The sequence below is a fragment of the Coffea eugenioides genome, chromosome 9, assembly GCF_003713205.1.
Source record: "Coffea eugenioides isolate CCC68of chromosome 9, Ceug_1.0, whole genome shotgun sequence".
In the NCBI taxonomy this organism is placed as follows: Eukaryota; Viridiplantae; Streptophyta; class Magnoliopsida; order Gentianales; family Rubiaceae; genus Coffea; species Coffea eugenioides.
Window position 1 is genome coordinate 27,683,891 of NC_040043.1, and position 13,323 is coordinate 27,697,213.

Genomic DNA, 13,323 nt, shown 5'->3' on the forward strand with positions numbered 1-13,323 from the left:
AACTTATCTTTTTGTCTCTCCAAGTACAAATATCTTAACACCTTACAAAATAATATCACTTAATACAAAATTCCAACAAGTTGTAAAAAAATATAATGCATTTACCGCACTAGCGGGTCCCACGTCCAAAATACGCTTTTAATTTCTCAAAAACTAACCGATACTAGAAAAATCATTTTAAAACTATCTTTGCTCATAAACTTTATCTGGAGAATTTTTCTAATCAAGAAAATGTAGAAAAGGCGGGCAATTAAAAAAAATAAACCCTAGAAAATTAGAAAATTTCCGGGTTCTCAAACTCATTTTTTGGGGCGTGACAATCTCCCCTCCTATAAAGAATGTAGTCCTCGACATTCCAGTCTTGTAACCTTAAATCAAGTCAAGGGACATCCACAAAAATCACTAATTATTTGCACAACCAACCCACAGTCCGGCAATCTCTAACTTTAGCCTAGGATACACTACAGAGATCTGAAGCCTGAGAGGCTTTCTGTACCAACTGTCACGCCCACCTCCCCTAGGCGAACAGAGGGTTCGCGGGGCCCTGCCCAGACTCGTCGCCGGGATGGCAGTCGATCACTAGCAGTCCAAACAATAAAGATAAAGTCTCAATAGAAATCAGATATTCAACATTTATTCATATCAAAAGCGAAGCGTCCACCCTTCACTTCTGCACTCTGATCCTGATCACATTAATTAAGCAGGAGGAAGTCAAATTTCTTGACTATTACACATCCAATCAGTTCTATAAGCGTTCACTTACAATCTGATATGATGGAATAACAAAGGATCCAAATTCAAGTCATATCATGAGATATCCTGAATAAACACACTTTACAAGCCACTCTTCGCCTTGAGACCCTGTGGAGGGGATATACATTTTTTGGGGTGAGCTAGAGAGCTCAAGCGAGTAACCAGTAAATAGTATAAAAATCTGTTTAACAATAGTTATTTAAATGATGTCATTTCAATATGGATGTTACAATTCATGAAACATTTACAATGTAAGGGCGATAGTAACATTCATGAAAGGATACGTTCGTTCTCACTTGTCATTTCATTTAATTTTTTTCCAATTTCCGAGCATTTCTTCCCCCGTCCATGGCTTTTGGGCAGGCTCCAGCAACCTACAAGGTAATCACCGGTATAGCCGAAAACGTTTTCACGGGAGCGGCAAGTTCTAGTCGCCCGACGAGCGTTTCTTGGTCGAAACGACCGGTAACAAGGGGCAATGGCCAGTTCAGTCCAAAAGGCTTACATTCATGCGCAAGTAGCATTTAAACATTAATTATTAAAAATTTCATATTTATTTAGGTCGAGTGCGATAAAGTACACACTCGCCTAGAAAACTCGTTTTAACAATCATTGAAAGCAAAATCAATAATAACAAGACACTAATGCAAGCACGCATGATATGTAAGAAACAGTTCCAAAAGTAACTTTGAAAACGGTTCAAAAGTAGATAATGCAGTAAAGCGGTTCAAAAGTAAATTTGGAAACAGTTTGAGGTCACTCACCTCCACGACTCAGAAATCATCCAGCATATAACATTGCCTTGCTCAAATCCAAGTCTTAGATCACAAACGCAATGCAAACAAATCCCTTCAACGTTCGGACAGCACTTCCCCTGAATTTGCTTACTTTTCCAGCCATCACGGCTTCATTACTTCCTCAAATCAGTCCCAAAGGTACACACACAACAACAAGTTCATCCAATAACCATTCAGCAAACTCCAAGTAGTACGAAGACAAGTCAAGCTAGGGAAAAGTCCGGAAATGAAAGTTAAGCTCAAAACCAGAAAAATAGTTTTGACGTCATTTTACGGTAATGGTATCAAAGGCGCTACGATTGTCGGATGGAGGTCCAAGACCCACCGTTTCGAAGCTAAGAACCAGGGATACAACAATGAAGAAGGTCACTCAGTCCAAATCCCAGCACAACTAAGTCCAATAGGCCAAATAACAAACCAGAACCGTAATTGCAGGTTTCCAAATTACACTATGCTGTAATCAGTACAATTCAGTCTATACAGGTCCAAATGCATTGATTCCAAAGGTATATGGTAGCTAAGGCATCAAGATACATTTCATCAGAAGACACCAACATCCAAATCCAAAGAAATTCCAGTCAAAACATACGATTACAAGCGCAGTTCGCACATTCTGATCAACCCAGAACAGCAAAAGTAAAATCGACATATGTCACTCTACACTACTCCAAATGACCTGAAATTTTGTAGGTACCTTTAAAATGTCATTCCCTACAACTTTCATGTTTTGACCTAAGGCCAATTCGGCCTCTATCTAGGACCAAAAAATTCGGACAGAATGTTCATCACAAAACCCTCACTTTTCAATTTTTGGTCCAAAACAGAAATTGGTTGCAATTAATCACTTTTTCCACCTCCTAGAGTCATTAAACATCATTTCCAATCATCATACATAACCACATAATCATACTCATATTAAAACAGAAAAATCTCCAATAATTATAAAACTTCACCAATTCAACCAAAATCAAGATTTCATCCATAAATTTGCATCTTATACAACCACCAATCATGAATTACACATCATTAGAGGGAGGAGAGGGGCCCTTCTCAACTCACCTTAGTAACCAAAGAGATGGAGCAACCTTGCACTTAAATCTTCCAAATCACTTCACCAAGAACCTTAATCCTACCAAGAGAAGAGTTTTTATGGAGTAAAACTAAAATTAAACGGTTCAAAGTGAAGATTAAGCAAGCTTGGAGCAAAGAAATTGGAGAGCTTTTCTTCCCTTATTGCTTGAAGGTGGCCGGCCATATGAAGCTTAGAAATGAAGATATTTTGGTCAATTTTTGAAGTTATTATGGTAAATGGTAAAAGGTTGAATAGTAAGTCAAAGTCCAAGACTTAATCTTATGGTGACACTTGTCACCCTTAGGTTTAAAACTTATCTTTTTGTCTCTCCAAGTACAAATATCTTAACACCCTATAAAATAATATCACTTAATACAAAATTCCAACAAGTTGTAAAAAAATATAATGCATTTACCGCACTAGCGGGTCCCACGTCCAAAATACGCTTTTAATTTCTCAAAAACTAACCGATACTAGAAAAATCATTTTAAAACTATCTTTGCTCATAAACTTTATCTGGAGAATTTTTCTAATCAAGAAAATGTAGAAAAGGCGGGCAATTAAAAAAAATAAACCCTAGAAAATTAGAAAATTTCCGGGTTCTCAAACTCATTTTTTTTTCGGGGCGTCACAATCTCCCCTCCTTAAAAGAATGTCGTCCTCGACATTCCATCTTGTACTAATCAAGTCAAGACATCCCACAAAAATCACTAATATTGCAAACCAAACCCACAGTCCGGCATCCTAAACTTCAAGCCTAGGATACACTACAGAGATCTGAAGCCTAAGCTCTGATACAAACTGTCACGACCCCACCTCCCCCTAAGGCGAACCAGAGGGTTCGGCGGGCCGCCTGCCCAGCTCTCGCCGGGACTCAGTCGATCACTACAGTCCTCAAACAAATACAAGATAAAGTCTCAAATAGAAATCAAATATTCCAACATTTACATATCAAAAGCGAAGCGTCCACGCTTCCACTGCCACTCTGATCCTTGATCACAATTATTACACAGGAGGAAGTCCAAATCTTGACTATTACACATCCAATCAGTTCTAAACGTTCACTACAATCCTGATATGAATGAATACACAAAAGGAATCCAAATTCAATCCATACATGAGATAATCCATGAATAAACACTACAAGCCACTCCTTCGCCTTGAGCCCTGTGGAGGGGAATAAAACATTTTTGGGGTGAGTTAGAAGCTCAGCGAGTAACCAGTAAAATCAGTAATCAAATCTGTTTAACAATAGTTCATTTCAATGATGTCATTTCAATATGGAGTATCACTAATTCAAGAAACATTTACAATGTAAAGCGATAGTAACATTCATGAAAGGATACGTTCGTTCTCCTGTCATTTCATTTCATTTGTTTTCATTCGAGCATTCATTCACCCCGTCCCTGGCTTTTGGCCAGGCTCCACCAACCTACAAGGTAATACTCGAGTATACCGAAACGTTCACCCAAGTTCCTAGTCGCCCGACCGAGTCCGTTTCTGGCTCGAAACGACCGGTAACAAGGGGCAAAGGCCAGTTCAGCCCAAAAGGCTTACATTCATGCGCAAGTAGCATTTAAACATTAATCATTGAAAATTTCATATTTATTTAGGTCGAGTGCGATAAAGTACAACTCGCCTAGGAAAACTCGTTTTTAACCAATCGTTGAAAAAGCAAAATCAATAATAAACAAGACCCACTAAATGGCAAGCACGCATGATATGTAAGGAAACAGTTCCAAAAGTAACTTGAAAACGGTTCAAAAGTAGGATAATGCAGTAAGCGCGGTTCAAAAGTAATTTGGAAAACAGTTTGAGGTCACTCACCTCCCACGGACTCAAGAAATCATCCAGGCATATAACATTGCCTTGCTCAAATCCAAGTCTTAGATCACAAACTCAATGCAAACAAATCCCTTCAATGTTCGGACAGCACTTCCCCTGAATTTGCTTACTTTTCCAGCCATCACGGCTTCATTACTTCCTCAAATCAGTCCCAAAGGTACACACACAACAACAAGTTCATCCAATAACCATTCAGCAAACTCCAAGTAGTACGAAGACAAGTCAAGCTAGGGAAAAGTCCGGAAATGAAAGTTAAGCTCAAAACCAGAAAAACAGTTTTGACGTCAATTTACGGTAATGGTATCAAAGGCGCTACGATTGTCGGATGGAGGTCCAAGACCCACCGTTTCGAAGCTAAGAACCAGGGATACAACAATGAAGAAGGTCACTCAGTCCAAATCCCAGCACAACTAAGTCCAATAGGCCAAATAACAAACCAGAACCGTAATTGCAGGTTTCCAAAATTACCACTATGCTGTAATCAGTACAATTTCAGTCTATACAGGTTCAAATGCATTGATTCCAAAGGATATTGGTAGCTAACGGCATCCAAGATACATTGCATAACAAGGAATACACCAACATCCAAAATCCAAAGAAATCATCAAAACATTACGATTACAGCGCAGTTTCGCACATTCTGATCAACCCAGAACAGCAAAAAGTAAAATCGACATATGGTCACTCTACACTATTCCAAATGACCTGAAAATTTGTAGGTACCTTTAAAATTTCATTCCCTACAAACTTTTCATGTTTTGAGCTAAGCCAATTCGGGCCTCTATCTAGCGACAAAAAATTTCGGACAGAGATGTTCATCACAAACCCTTCACTTTTCCAATTTTTTTGGTTCCAAAACCAGAAATTGGTTGCAATTAAATCACTTTTTCCCACCTCCTAGCAGTCATTAAACATCATTTCCAATCATCATACATTAACCACATAATTTCATACTCATAATTTTAACAGAAAAATCCCTAATAATTTATAAAACTTCACCAATTCAACCAAATCAAGATTTAATCCATCAATTTGCATCTTATACAACCACCCATCATGAATTACACATCATTAGAGGGAGGAGAGGGGTCCTTCTCAACTCACCTTAGTAACCAAAGAGATGGAGCAACCTTGCACTTAAATCTTCCAAATCACTTCACCAAGAACCTTAATCCTACCAAGAGAAGAGTTTTTATGGAGTAAAACTAAAATTAAACGGTTCAAAGTGAAGATTAAGCAAGCTTGGAGCAAAGAAATTGGAGAGCTTTGCTTCCCTTATTGCTTGAAGGTGGCCGGCCATATGAAGCTTAGAAATGAAGATATTTTGGTCAATTTTTGAAGTTATTATGGTAAATGGTAAAAGGTTGAATAGTTAAGTCAAAAGTCCCAAGACTTAATCTTTATTGTGACCACTTGTCACCCTTAGGTTTTAAAAACTTATCTTTTTTGTCTCTCAAAGTACAAAATATTTTTAACACCTTTATAAAATAAATATCACTTAATACAAAAATTCCAACAAGTTGTAAAAAAATATAATGCATTTACCGCACTAGCGGGTCCCACGTCCAAAATACGCTTTTAATTTCTCAAAAACTAACCGATACTAGAAAAATCATTTTAAAACTATCTTTGCTCATAAACTTTATCTGGAGAATTTTTCTAATCAAGAAAATGTAGAAAAGGCGGGCAATTAAAAAAAATAAACCCTAGAAAATTAGAAAATTTCCGGGTTCTCAAACTCATTTTTTTTTCGGGGCGTCACAATCTCCCCTCCTTAAAAGAATGTCGTCCTTCGACATTCCATCTCTGTACTAATCAAGTCAAGACATCCCCACAAAAAATCACTTAATATTGCAAACCCAACCCAACAGTCGGCATCCTAAACTTCAAAGCCTAGGATACACTACAGAGATCTGAAGCCCTAAGCTCTGATACCAACTGTCCACGACCCACCTCCCCCTAAGGCGAACCAGAAGGGTTCGGCGGGCCGCCTGCCCAGCTCTCGCCGGGGACTCAGTCGATCACTACAGTCCTCAAACAAATACAAGATAAAGTCTCAAATAGAAATCAAATATTCCAACATTTACATATCAAAAGCGAAGCGTCCACGCTTCCACTACCACTCTGATCCTTGATCACAATTATTACACAGGAGGAAGTCTAAATCTTGACTATTACACATCCAATCAGTTCTAAACGTTCACTACAATCCTGATATGAATGAATACACAAAAGGAATCCAAATTCAATCCATACATGAGATAATCCATGAATAAACACTACAAGCCACTCCTTCGCCTTGAGCCCTGTGGAGGGGAATAAAACATTTTTGGGGTGAGCTAGAAGCTCAGCGAGTAACCAGTAAAATCAGTAATCAAATCTGTTTAACAATAGTTCATTTCAATGATGTCATTTCAATATGGAGTATCACTAATTCAAGAAACATTTACAATGTAAAACGATAGTAACATTCATGAAAGGATACGTTCGTTCTCCTGTCATTTCATTTCATTTGTTTTCATTCGAGCATTCATTCACCCCGTCCCTGGCTTTTGGCCAGGCTCCACCAACCTACAAGGTAATACTCGAGTATACCGAAACGTTCACCCAGGTTCCTAGTCGCCCGGACCGAGTCCGTTTTTCTGGCTCGAAACGACGGGTAACAAGGGGCAATGGCCAGTTCAGCCCCCAAAAGGGCTTACAATTCTTTTATGCGCCAAAGTTAGCATTTAAAACATTAATCCCCATGGGAAAATTTCCAATATTTATTTAGGTCGAGCTGCCGAAACAGCTTACACACCTCGCCTAGAAAACACTCGTTTTAACAATCGTTTGAAAGCAAAATCAATAATAACCAAGCCGACACTAATGCAAGCACGCATGATATGTAAAGGAACAGTTCCAAAAGGTAACTTTGAAAACGGTTTCAAAAGTAGATACATGCAGTAAAGCGGTTTCAAAAGTAAATTTGGAAACAGTCTTTGAGGTCACTCACCTCCCACGACATCAGGAAAATTCAAATCCAGGGCATATAACATTGCCTTGCTCAAATCCACATTCTTAGATCACAAAACTCCAATGCAAAACAAATCCCTTCACACGTGTCGGACACGGCACTTTCCCCTGAATTGCTTACTTTTCCAGCCCATCACGCTTTCATTACTTCCTCAATCAGTCCCAAGCGTACACACACAACAACAATTCACTTCCAATAACCATTCAGCAAACTCCAATTGTAGTACGAAGACCAAGTCAAGCTAGGGAAAAGTCCGGAAATGAAAGTTAAGCTCCCAAAAAACAGCAAAAACAGTTGTTGACGTCATTTTTACGGTTAATGGTATCATAAAGCCCGCTACGTTGTCGCGATGGAGGTCCCATGACCCACCCGTTTCGAAGTAAGAACCAGGGATACAAACAACTGAAAGAAAGGTCCACTCAGTCCAAATCCCAGCACAACTAAGCTCCAATAGGCCAAATAACCAAACCAGAACGTAATTGCAGGTTTCCAAATTACACTATGCTGTAATCAGTACAATTTCAGTCTATACAGGTCCAAATTGCATTTGATTCCAAAGGTATAATGGTAGCTAAGCCCGCATCAAGATACATCATCAGAAGACAACCAAAACCAAATCCAAAGAAATTCCAGTTTCAAAACATACGATTACAAGCGCATGTTCGCACATTCTGGATCAACCAGAAACAGCAAAAGTAAAAATCGACATATGTCACTTCTACACTACCTGCCAAATGACCTGAAATTTTTGTAGGTACCGTTTAAAATGTCATTTCCCTTACAACTTTCATGTTTTGAGCGTAAGGCCAATTCGGCCTTCTATTTCTAGCACCAAAAAATTCGGACAGAATGTTCATCACAAAACCCTCACTTTTTCAATTTTTGGTCCAAAAACAGAAATTGGTTGCAATTAATCACTTTTTCCCACCTCCTAGAGTCATTAAAAACATTCATTTCAATTCATCATACATTAACCACATAATTCATACTCATATTTAAAACAGAAAAAATCCCCATAATTATAAAACCCTTCACCCCAATTCCAACCCCAAAATCCAAGATTTCATCCATAAATTTGCATCTTATACACACCACCAATCATGGAATTAACCACATCATTAGAGGGAGGAGAGGGGCCCTTTCTCAACTCACCCTTAGTAACCAAAGAGATGGAGCAACCTGGCACTTTAAATCTTCCAAATCACTTCACCAAAGAACCTTAATCCTACCAGAGGAAGAGCTTTTTATGGAGTAAAACTAAAATTAAAACGGTTTTCAAAGTGAAGATTAAGCAAGCTTTGGAGCACAGAAATTGGAGAGCTTTTCTTCCCTTATTGCTTGAAGGTGGCCGGCCATATGAAGCTTAGAAATGAAGATATTTTGGTCAATTTTTGAAGTTATTATGGTAAATGGTAAAAGGTTGAATAGTAAGTCAAAGTCCAAGACTTAATCTTATGGTGACACTTGTCACCCTTAGGTTTAAAACTTATCTTTTTGTCTCTCCAAGTACAAATATCTTAACACCCTATAAAATAATATCACTTAATACAAAATTCCAACAAGTTGTAAAAAAATATAATGCATTTACCGCACTAGCGGGTCCCACGTCCAAAATACGCTTTTAATTTCTCAAAAACTAACCGATACTAGAAAAATCATTTTAAAACTATCTTTGCTCATAAACTTTATCTGGAGAATTTTTCTAATCAAGAAAATGTAGAAAAGGCGGGCAATTAAAAAAAATAAACCCTAGAAAATTAGAAAATTTCCGGGTTCTCAAACTCATTTTTTTTTCGGGGCGTCACAATCTCCCCTCCTTAAAAGAATGTCGTCCTCGACATTCCATCTTGTACTAATCAAGTCAAGACATCCCACAAAAATCACTAATATTGCAAACCAAACCCACAGTCCGGCATCCTAAACTTCAAGCCTAGGATACACTACAGAGATCTGAAGCCTAAGCTCTGATACCAACTGTCACGACCCCACCTCCCCCTAAGGCGAACCAGAGGGTTCGGCGGGCCGCCTGCCCAGCTCTCGCCGGGACTCAGTCGATCACTACAGTCCTCAAACAAATACAAGATAAAGTCTCAAATAGAAATCAAATATTCCAACATTTACATATCAAAAGCGAAGCGTCCACGCTTCCACTGCCACTCTGATCCTTGATCACAATTATTACACAGGAGGAAGTCCAAATCTTGACTATTACACATCCAATCAGTTCTAAACGTTCACTACAATCCTGATATGAATGAATACACAAAAGGAATCCAAATTCAATCCATACATGAGATAATCCATGAATAAACACTACAAGCCACTCCTTCGCCTTGAGCCCTGTGGAGGGGAATAAAACATTTTTGGGGTGAGCTAGAAGCTCAGCGAGTAACCAGTAAAATCAGTAATCAAATTTGTTTAACAATAGTTCATTTCAATGATGTCATTTCAATATGGAGTATCACTAATTCAAGAAACATTTACAATGTAAAGCGATAGTAACATTCATGAAAGGATACGTTCGTTCTCCTGTCATTTCATTTCATTTGTTTTCATTCGAGCATTCATTCACCCCGTCCCTGGCTTTTGGCCAGGCTCCACCAACCTACAAGGTAATACTCGAGTATACCGAAACGTTCACCCAAGTTCCTAGTCGCCCGACCGAGTCCGTTTCTGGCTCGAAACGACCGGTAACAAGGGGCAATGGCCAGTTCAGCCCAAAAGGCTTACATTCATGCGTAAGTAGCATTTAAACATTAATCATTGAAAATTTCATATTTATTTAGGTCGAGTGCGATAAAGTACACACTCGCCTAGAAAACTCATTTTAACAATCATTGAAAGCAAAATCAATAATAACAAGACACTAATGCAAGCACGCATGATATGTAAGAAACAGTTCCAAAAGTAACTTTGAAAACGGTTCAAAAGTAGATAATGCAGTTAAGCGGTTCAAAAGTAAATTTGGAAACAGTTTGAGGTCACTCACCTCCACGACTCAGAAATCATCCAGCATATAACATTGCCTTGCTCAAATCCAAGTCTTAGATCACAAACTCAATGCAAACAAATCCCTTCAACGTTCGGACAGCACTTCCCCTGAATTTGCTTACTTTTCCAGCCATCACGGCTTCATTACTTCCTCAAATCAGTCCCAAAGGTACACACACAACAACAAGTTCATCCAATAACCATTCAGCAAACTCCAAGTAGTACGAAGACAAGTCAAGCTAGGGAAAAGTCCGAAAATGAAAGTTAAGCTCAAAACCAGAAAAACAGTTTTGACGTCATTTTACGGTAATGGTATCAAAGGCGCTACGATTGTCGGATGGAGGTCCAAGACCCACCGTTTCGAAGCTAAGAACCAGGGATACAACAATGAAGAAGGTCACTCAGTCCAAATCCCAGCACAACTAAGTCCAATAGGCCAAATAACAAACCAGAACCGTAATTGCAGGTTTCCAAATTACACTATGCTGTAATCAGTACAATTCAGTCTATACAGGTCCAAATGCATTGATTCCAAAGGTATATGGTAGCTAAGGCATCAAGATACATTTCATCAGAAGACACCAACATCCAAATCCAAAGAAATTCCAGTCAAAACATACGATTACAAGCGCAGTTCGCACATTCTGATCAACCCAGAACAGCAAAAGTAAAATCGACATATGTCACTCTACACTACTCCAAATGACCTGAAATTTTGTAGGTACCTTTAAAATGTCATTCCCTACAACTTTCATGTTTTGACCTAAGGCCAATTCGGCCTCTATCTAGGACCAAAAAATTCGGACAGAATGTTCATCACAAAACCCTCACTTTTCAATTTTTGGTCCAAAACAGAAATTGGTTGCAATTAATCACTTTTTCCACCTCCTAGAGTCATTAAACATCATTTCCAATCATCATACATAACCACATAATCATACTCATATTAAAACAGAAAAATTCCCAATAATTATAAAACTTCACCAATTCAACCAAAATTCAGATTTCATCCATAAATGTTGCCATCTTATTACAACCAGCCAATCATGAATTACACAATATCCCCTAGGACGGGAGGAGAGGGCCCTCTCAACTCACCCTTTAGTAACCAAAAGATGGGAGCAACCTTGCACTTAAATCTTCAAATCCACTTCACCAAGAACCTTTAATCCTACCAAGAGGAAGAGTTGATGGAGTAAAACTAAAATTAAACGGTCAAAGTGAAGATTTAAGGCAAGCTTGGAGCAAAGAAATTGGAGAGCTTTTCTTCCCTTATTGCTTGAAGGTGGCCGGCCATATGAAGCTTAGAAATGAAGATATTTTGGTCAATTTTTGAAGTTATTATGGTAAATGGTAAAAGGTTGAATAGTAAGTTAAAGTCCAAGACTTAATCTTATGGTGACACTTGTCACCCTTAGGTTTAAAACTTATCTTTTTGTCTCTCCAAGTACAAATATCTTAACACCTTATAAAATAATATCACTTAATACAAAATTCCAACAAGTTGTAAAAAAATATAATGCATTTACCGCACTAGCGGGTCCCACGTCCAAAATACGCTTTTAATTTCTCAAAAACTAACCGATACTAGAAAAATCATTTTAAAACTATCTTTGCTCATAAACTTTATCTGGAGAATTTTTCTAATCAAGAAAATGTAGAAAAGGCGGGCAATTAAAAAAAATAAACCCTAGAAAATTAGAAAATTTCCGGGTTCTCAAACTCATTTTTTTTTCGGGGCGTCACAATCTCCCCTCCTTAAAAGAATGTCGTCCTCGACATTCCATCTTGTACTAATCAAGTCAAGACATCCCACAAAAATCACTAATATTGCAAACCAAACCCACAGTCCGGCATCCTAAACTTCAAGCCTAGGATACACTACAGAGATCTGAAGCCTAAGCTCTGATACCAACTGTCACGACCCCACCTCCCCCTAAGGCGAACCAGAGGGTTCGGCGGGCCGCCTGCCCATCTCTCGCCGGGACTCAGTCGATCACTACAGTCCTCAAACAAATACAAGATAAAGTCTCAAATAGAAATCAAATATTCCAACATTTACATATCAAAAGCGAAGCGTCCACGCTTCCACTGCCACTCTGATCCTTGATCACAATTATTACACAGGAGGAAGTCCAAATCTTGACTATTACACATCCAATCAGTTCTAAACATTCACTACAATCCTGATATGAATGAATACACAAAAGGAATCCAAATTCAATCCATACATGAGATAATCCATGAATAAACACTACAAGCCACTCCTTCGCCTTGAGCCCTGTGGAGGGGAATAAAACATTTTTGGGGTGAGCTAGAAGCTCAGCGAGTAACCAGTAAAATCAGTAATCAAATCTGTTTAACAATAGTTCATTTCAATTATGTCATTTCAATATGGAGTATCACTAATTCAAGAAACATTTACAATGTAAAGCGATAGTAACATTCATGAAAGGATACGTTCGTTCTCCTGTCATTTCATTTCATTTGTTTTCATTCGAGCATTCATTCACCCCGTCCCTGGCTTTTGGCCAGGCTCCACCAACCTACAAGGTAATACTCGAGTATACCGAAACGTTCACCCAGGTTCCTAGTCGCCCGACCGAGTCCGTTTCTGGCTCGAAACGACCGGTAACAAGGGGCAATGGCCAGTTCAGCCCAAAAGGCTTACATTCATGCGCAAGTAGCATTTAAACATTAATCATTGAAAATTTCATATTTATTTAGGTCGAGTGCGATAAAGTACAAACTCGCCTAGAAAACTCGTTTTAACAATCGTTGAAAGCAAAATCAATAATAACAAGACACTAATGCAAGCACGCATGATATGTAAGAAACAGTTCCAAAAG